This window comes from Ceratosolen solmsi, unplaced genomic scaffold, assembly GCF_000503995.2.
Source record: "Ceratosolen solmsi marchali unplaced genomic scaffold, CerSol_1.0 scaffold14, whole genome shotgun sequence".
In the NCBI taxonomy this organism is placed as follows: Eukaryota; Metazoa; Arthropoda; class Insecta; order Hymenoptera; family Agaonidae; genus Ceratosolen; species Ceratosolen solmsi.
In genome coordinates, this window is record NW_011948420.1 from 9397332 (window position 1) to 9406624 (window position 9293).

The following is a 9293-nucleotide window of genomic DNA, read 5'->3' on the forward strand; positions in this document are numbered from 1 at the left end:
GGCTCAATAAACTAATACTGGACTCAATAAAAAGATATAAGTTTTCCTTTCACAAGACGCAATTATAATAGACAAATTTGATTGACCCATCGTCAGCTATTTATTCGACTATATTCTTTATCGTTTAGCCCTAATTTTAGCCGAATACATAAAGTTAATAATTGCATGTAAGATTAATGTTTGCAATTGTCCTTTTGCAATAAATTACGTTTTAAATTTACACTTTCAGAATTAAAATTGTTGGCTCGTGCCTTGTGATATTGCTAATTTCGATGAATACATTTATGTATGAGTAATATAGCTTGAATCATATACAAACTAATTTATTTTCCTGAAATATTCTAAAACCTTGTGACAATTAACCATTATTTTATGTAGCGAAAATGAATTACTTTGGCGATAAGCGTAATCTACATATTATGACGTTCTTATATTTAAAGTGTCTGTATTGCAGAAGCTTTGGTGTATATTTGGAAGATAAACCAAAGTGAATCAACGTTACATTTATGTATTGTAGATACGATGGTTTATTCATAGATATTTGCCACAAGTTATTGATTACAAATCAAAGCGTTCCTATAAACTATTGACACCATCATCGAGTTAAGTGATTTAATAATATAATATTTTATCTTTAAGTAATGAGCGAAATTTGCTTGTTTGTATTTGAAATGCTTCTAGAAATCGATCTTCATATCGATTTTCATATGATAGTTTTATTATACTATGAAATTAACATCAAAATATCTGTAAGAAAAAATCCAATATGTTTTCTTCTGTCGAGATACGTTGAAAACATTACGAGTACTTAAGTCATTGCGAAAAACATTTTTTTTATTCGCATTATAAAGTAATATCTCGATTTTATATCGTTTCATCTTCGTGAGGAAATTAATTGTTAAAGCTTTTGATATAAATAAATTTATGATATAAAGGAATAGCATTGGAACGGTATTATTTGAAATTTATTAAGACAACGAATGAGGCTACATAAGAATATTAAATCTAACCATTACATTATTACAAATATATCGTACAAATGTTTTGTAGGTTGAATGACTTTAGAAGCATGTATTTTGATAAAATTCATTCAATTGAGATAATATATCGTCTTTAATAGAATTATTTTCTCGGCTTTATCCGATTCATGGTACGAAATCTCATCATTACGTGAAAACTAAAATAGTTAAAAAGCGGGCGCTATATATACATATATCTATCTATATATATATATATATATATAGATGTATATAGATGTATATAGATACATACATACACACACACACACACACACACACACACACACATATTCTTTTAAAATCTCGATTTATATTTATACATATGTGAGTGGAAGTGGGAAGAAGCATGCATTCCAAGAAGTTATTTATATATTAAACGTATTCTTTTCCATGTAAAAATAATAATTTAAGTACAGTTTCATCACAATTAAATGTTCAATTCGGACGAAAGTCATGAAATGGACTACGTTGACAAGCTGAAACGAAACTAATCGTACATTAAAGAATGTATACGTGCGCGCGCGTTTCTACGCACTGGGTGAGCTTGTGTACGAGAGAGTGGGCGATGGATGGGTGGCGGGGGGAGGGGGGGGGCTGAAGAAAGAGAACCGACGAACTTACGTAGTTTGACGTAGACGGGAAAGAAATTAGTTCTGAGTTTTCTTGTGGCACGGCGGTAGTACATCATTAGAATGTAATCAAAGACTCTCGGTTACGGGATGATTAGGTACTACCCGAGTGCGACAGAAAAATCGCGTCAAACGTTTAATGGCCTCGAAGACCCGGAATCGACGTCCACCACCAGCCAGAACTATTATTTACAACCGCTTACGCATCAACCCTGAATTTTCTTACGCGGTGACAGAAATTGCAGCGCTGGCAACAGATATTATCGCCATCTTTATCTCCCGTGACTTTTCTCCTTCTTGCTCCCGTTCTCGATCTACAACTTCTATTTTTCAACTTTATCTATTGTAAGACCTATCAACTTATATTCTCTTCTTTTTTCCTTCAAATTCTTATCTGGACCTTTGCTTCCCCTCTCCCTTCCGTCCCTTAAACTCGTACTATCTTTCCTACTTGTAGTTTACTCGCGCTCGTTCTATTATGCTTTCTCGAATCGGTATACAACATTGCTTCCGCATGTTTTAATGGCAGATAAAATAGGCATTAAAAATTTCAAGAACAAAATATATATTGAAATTTTCTAAATGTAGCGGAATGATATTGCGTAAGAGATTGAATCGTTGATATATATGAATTTAATGTACATAATTATATTTTGCTATGTGTGTAGTTGCAGAATTTTTCGAAAAATCAAAATTTTTCACTTTACTTTTAAACTTATTAATGTAACAATAAGTATCAATTGTCTATTTAGAGTGAGAAATTTTTGATAAAATTTCAGCCGGATAATTCAATTATAAATCACCGCTTAATGCAAGCTCATCTAAATCGTGGATTTAAGCTTTTCAAATATCTCGTAAATTACCTCCGAATTATAAGCATTTTTTCAAAATTCTATATGGTATTGACAATTATTTGATAATATATAACGACACCGAAGCGCAATATAATCGTTGAACTACCATTATACGTAAGGCTACGTGTTAACTTGTTTGTTGATTTATTTTGCTTTTTTCTTCTTTTTAATGTTATAGTGTTTCCAGTGCTTTGTTAAATTTCATTAACATTATACTTACATAAATTATGAAACCATTGATCGTAAAGGGCAAGCAGATCGGCAAGCATATAATGATTAACATAGAATATATGAAATTTTTAATAAAAATTACAAATCAAAGCAAGGAGTATGGAATCTTTGTAAATAACGTTATGCAGCATTGAAAGACTCGCGGCCGATCCACAAAAACTGCAACTATAAGAGATAAACAAGAATAAACAGTAAATTTAATTATTGATTTAATACAACGATTTACATTTGCGAAAAATGCAATTTCTGAAAAAGAATGCAGAAAAAATAAAATACAAATTTATTACAAAACGTCAATTGCGTAGTTGCATCGAAATTTTTAATCTAGATTTTTTTAATTTATATGATATATAATGTCTTATATGTAGATAATAAAGGTTAAGTTTATCATTCGATTATTAGATATTCAAGTAGCATAAAAGATCGTCATACATATCTATAAATCCTTCTATGCTAATCATTTTATGATGCCATAATAAAATTTATTTTGAATTTTATTAATGATTTGACTGAGTTGGGTATGAGAAAACAAAACGTATTAGTAAAAAAAAATGAAACTACTAGACTCGCTAATTTGGGAGAAAATCACGAAAAGTTGCATTTGCGTATGTGTTAGTTTTTAGTATATCACGCGAAAGATCGTAGAGTAGCAAAAAAATGACACTCGGCATGGCTAATAATATTTCATTATTTTCTCTAATATTTATTTAAATAATATTTTATAATTATTATTATTATTATTATTATTATTATTATTATTATTATTATTATTATTATTGTCATTATGAACTCTATATAACAAAATAAAGAAAAACTTTCATTTTAAACATTTTAATTTTTTTCAAAGTATTTTCAAATTTATTCCGCTCTTTAAATTCACAATGTAATTTTTAGATAATTTTAATTGACTTTAATTATAATATTAATATTGTCATTATAATAATATTTACCTAAGGAAGTTGATTTTTTTTTTTTTATAAATTTTATCATGAACTGAAAAATTATTAATTATAAGAAATTTTTAATATTAATTATAATAATCAAAAATAGAATTATTTTAAAAATTTCGCTTCATTATGTAAATGACAGTTTGTTATAGAAAATTTCAACTAAATAATAATTTATTGAAAATTTTAATACAAAATTTGTAGTTTTAATTCAATAAGAAATTATTAATTTATTTCATCACTGAGCAACTTTTAATAAAGTCACTTTCCCGTTAGTATTGAAGTGCCACGATTTTAAAATAAAATGTTCTCAAAATTGTTTATTGAATTTAACAAACAATATAATACGATGAAAATCTTGACTTGAAAATATCGAAAGTTTTAGAAATACATTATGGAATTTAAACATTTTTTTAAAGCTTTAGAAATATAATTTTGTAAATTACCATAATAGTAGTTAAATTATCAAATAAATTTACCGCTGTGTTTACTTAATAAGTAAATAAGTATATATATATGGTTATACTTTGTATTGAAATCAATTGTAATAATAATGAATAATATTTTTATAAAAAATTTCATAATTTTTGCTTATCTAATATGTACAAGATACTTTTTATAGTAAAAAAATTAATTTAATATTTTCGGAGATAAAAGTACGAAAGCATAATGTATAATGTAAACATTTTGATGACAAAATACTATCATGATATTATCCGACGTATCATAGAATATAGCTTTTCATAATTATATAAGTAATGAATAAAGTAAAAATGTTAGATTATAGCAAAAGAAAGTTTTTTTTTATCATAATATATGGAAACAAAATTTTTATTTATTAAAAACAATTGATAATTTATAAGAATGAGATATGAAGAATCATATGAATAAATATAGCTTATCAGTTAATCAATATAAGATTAATAAAATATGCTCTCGAAATACCTTTAAGTCTTTATAACAATTTATAAATTTTGCCTAAAAATAAATTTCAATGAATCGAATTCTTTATATAATATTATTAGCGGTAGCAATAAAAAGAAATATTTAATGATGAATCAATCAATAAGTATAATGATTTTAAATTATCAATAAGATAATACACGTCTCATGAATTCCTCAAGAAATGAATAATTTAGTTAGGTAAAATAAATCTACACTTTTTCATCGATTTGAAGTAATATGTAAGAAGCTGTTTTTTTTTTATATTTCCGTGGAATAAATATTCATAATAAGCTAGTTGAATCAAGAGCTCGAAATATTTTATGTGAAATTTTACAAGTTTTAGCCGAAAGATCAATCTAAAGAAGCAAATCAAAACAAAAAAAAAAAAAAAAACATACTTGGCAATATGCACATAGTTTTTTCTTTTCAAGTGGAAAGTGACTCGGTATTGTTAAGCTTTCATACATTAATCTACTTATCTTGTGTACAAAATACATTTAACATGTCGAAATAATTTTCTACGCTAATTTAATTATCAAGTTTCATGTTCTAATCGTATCATCAGAATAATAAACAGGCCAGTCGAATAATTGTTAATATTTATTAGAAAAATTTGTTTTTAAATACTAATTTTCTTGAAAATTCAAAAATACAAAACACGGATAATAATAAAAAAAAAAAAAAAAAAAAAAAAACGTCAAAAAAACTTAATAAATATATATTTATTAAGAGTTTCCGATTGAATATGTTAAACGACTCGACTTTTCGTTATTTTTATCAAAATACATTCCCGACAAGTATTAACAAAATTTAAAAATTTAAAGACAACTTATTTATATTAATTAGCATAGATGATGATATACTTTCTATGGAGAATATTATCAAGAACAAAATATATTGTATTTTTATGAAACCTCTAATGAATCTTATGACTTACGGTATTCACGACTTATTAATAAACAAGTTATTAATGTACAAGTATATTATGACATTAGTCAATATCGTTGAAATAAGTATTTTTCTGTCTCTATGCATGACTTATGTAATACATGACTCACACTGAACGTATTCGACACACACGCATTGCCTACATGGCCATTATGAAAAAGCAAATTTCTTAAATAGCTCATCATTGTTGGCGCAGCATTTTTACAAAAGTGTTGTATGTAGCAAGGACCTTGACACTTGTTCAATAGCATTAAATCGTTAATTTACATGTACTCTAATTAATGTGAAAGTAAAAGTATGGAATTCCGTTTAAGCAAAGACTTAAACATTTTAATCGTTATGTTTTTGAATATTAACGAAAGAATTTCTCGAGAATGTATCAGATATAATTAATTTACAAACAATGTGCAAATGATGAAAATGAATAAACGTCTGAACGAAATTGACAAAATTTTATTCAATATCCTTTAAGAATATCGAGTATTCTGAGAATAAACAAAATTTGTATCCAGATTTGGAAACGACATTACATTATCGTGATAATTAGGATAATGTATTTTACCTTTTTCTTTCTTCTTTTTCTTCTTTTTTTCACTCCACTTTTTTTTCATCCGGAGTTTTGCAAGAATTACGTTACAAATAGTTGACAGCAATTTTAACATGAAAATATATTGTAGTAAACGATAAAGGTATTATCATAAATTTTCAAAGTACTTACCGCTTAATCATTGTAATTTTGTATTTAACTTGATTTACGCAAATTGATAAAAAAAAAAAAAAAAAAAAAAAAAAAAAAAATCCAAAATAAAAACAAAAACAAAAATAAAATTAATAAAAGAAAAATCATTAATATGCTCGTTATTGTATTTTTTGAGATTAAAGATTTTTTTCTTTAATAGGCATTTCGCATTAGCAACAGGTTATTAATTTTCGCCTCAACCGGCCAAACAATATATTTCATATAGTATCATCCACAATAAATACAAATTTTTAAACTCCCATAAACAAATGACTATGCTCGATAATTAAAATCTACGGCATAATAACGGATTTAATATAAATCGGCTTTGACATTTTATTAACTAACTAAAAACGATCAAAAACGTCATTTACATATTTGTCAATACATATATGGCACTCGGAATATGTATATGTTAGTCTTATCATTCGCGGCAGCCTGTTAATGTATAATGCACTTTTGCCACGGAGTGTACTCTTGTAAGATTAGCTACGCGTGTGACTCTTTTAAAATAAACTCATGATATTTACGTTTTACATTTATCAGGAGAAATATATTGACGATTAGAATAGCCATAAATCGACGATTTAAAATATTATTCGATTAAGCATAGTTTATTAAATAATTTACCTATGAGATGGCTATAAAAGCCTCTTCTGTGAAACAACGATAACAACGACGGCGACGACGACGACAAACAAACTAATTCGACGATTCGCGTTGATTTATTGTAATTTTTATTATAATTAAATACGAATGAATTTGACATAAAAAAATCTCATCACAATTTTTTAAGCCGATTTCAAAAGTTTAACAATTTCAATGATACATGGCATTTATGTATATTGATTATATTCGATATATAATGTTGAACGTTTGATAATACAATTCTGACAGAACTACTTAATTAATCCTTCGTGCTCTCCGTTTACTCACGCTCCTCATCCAAAATCATTCCATTTCCCTTAAATCCATCTTAATCTTTTATTGTTCAAGGATTTTTTTTATATGTCACCTCATACGCGAGACTATGAGATGATTTGCCGATAACGTATCCTCTATAAATGAAATCGTTAACGCGGATAAACAACTGCCACGAAACAATTCCATAGTCCACCAATATGGCATTCCTCCACTAAATTATGCAACTTCAAAATACTATTAATTTTTTCCTTAGCATCGCGTATAGCGTATCGCGAAACGCACGACTACCGGCTAATTTCAGTAATACATAAAGGCAAATACAATTTACAATGTTTAAAATTCATCTAAACTAATTACAATAGGAGCGAGGAAAAGCAAGAAATTATTGTTAATTTACTAGTGCGCTGACGTTCGTACGAAGTGAAGTATAAATCAGTTATTGCTAATCACTAACTATTTTCAAGTATGCTCTAAGTTATTGTTAAAAATGTTGAAAGTGGATGTGGGAGATTCGATACCTCGAACTCGTAATTTCGTCACATTCGTAAGCTTGAAAGCAGCGACGTACGAAATACCGAGCAAATAAAGCCTCCGCTCGCGAAGAACATGGAGGTGCCACCACCACACGCTTGTCATCGCGACACGAGCCCAAACTCTACTTTTCTTTCTAAATGGTCGCGCATTGGCTTATCACATCGGGCACCTTTACGTGCCCTCGCTATCGCGTCAAAATCATCATCCGCTCCATGGCTTTGGCGCGCCTCGGTACTGGCAATTCCATTAGGAGTCTCGCGGTCAGCCGTCTCCTTCCATTTACCGCGAAAATAACCAATTTCAGCTCGTTACCCTAGGCTTGTTCGTCTATTACTTTCTAGCTGTGGCATATTATCGCCATACCTATTGCACTTTCAACGCGACTACCACGCATCCAACCATTTTCCTCGTTTCCCTTTCTTTATCCATTTTTCTTCTTCTTCCTCTTCTTCTTCCTCTTCTTCTTCCTCTTCTTCTTCCTCTTCTTCATTATTTCGCTGTAATTTCGCAACTACGAGTGATTATTAAGAGGGCAGGCCACGTATTTTATGTGCGTATATACGTGTAGGAAATTTCATTCAACGGCAGCACGTACGATAAGAGATTTTTGAGAATTACATTTTTTACACTTGAGTACGTTGACGACTGCCGTTATATTTAAGCTTTCTGCGTATAATGATATTTGATTACGTAAGCACACAGAACGAATATTTCCATTTAATTTCTAATCACTTTGAAACTTTTTACAATTATACTTTATCGCTTTTGGCGTAAGTGACCGTAAAATATAAGCTACGGGTTTTTACTCGTGAAAAAGGGATGCATTTTATAATAGTTATAGAAAATCTAATTTTCAAAAAGTCCTTTAAATTCCATTTATTTGCATGCTATTAAACGTGGAATATATCAGTCCGCTTTCTAAAACTTGAGAGCCTGTCGTTTTAGCATCAGTTTTTGCAGCGACGTTTTCAGCTGTGTGACACCATATTAAAAAATATGTGCACACGCAAGCGCATCGGCAAACACAATTTTTATTTCAAATAGCATATTATTGGTGCTGCTACAGTACCGTTCTCCTCTCGCGAATGCTTAACTCAATAATCCGCTCGATTAATATTTATCTAATTACATGAAATTTTATAATTAATTAGCATCGTGTATTATTTTGCGATGCTAAGTAATTTTTAGAGTATAGAGAATCTAATCGTTCACTTGTGTACATAAACGAAAATAAAATATCCATATAATGCTTCTGTATAATTATATTTTAATCTGTAATTTTAATTTTTGGTTTATCGTGAAAAGAATAAGAGAGCGTGCGAGCGAGCGAGCGAGCGAACGAGGGAGACAGAGAGAGAGAGAGAGAGAGAGAGAGAGAGAGAGCGCGCGCGCGCGCGTGTGTGTGTGTGTGTGTGTGTGTGTGTGTGTGTGTGTGTGTGTGTGTGTGTGTGTGTGTGTGTGTGTGTGTGTGTGTGTGTGTGTGTGTGTGTGTTAGGGAGTGAGGAAGAGAGATGGAGGGAGGG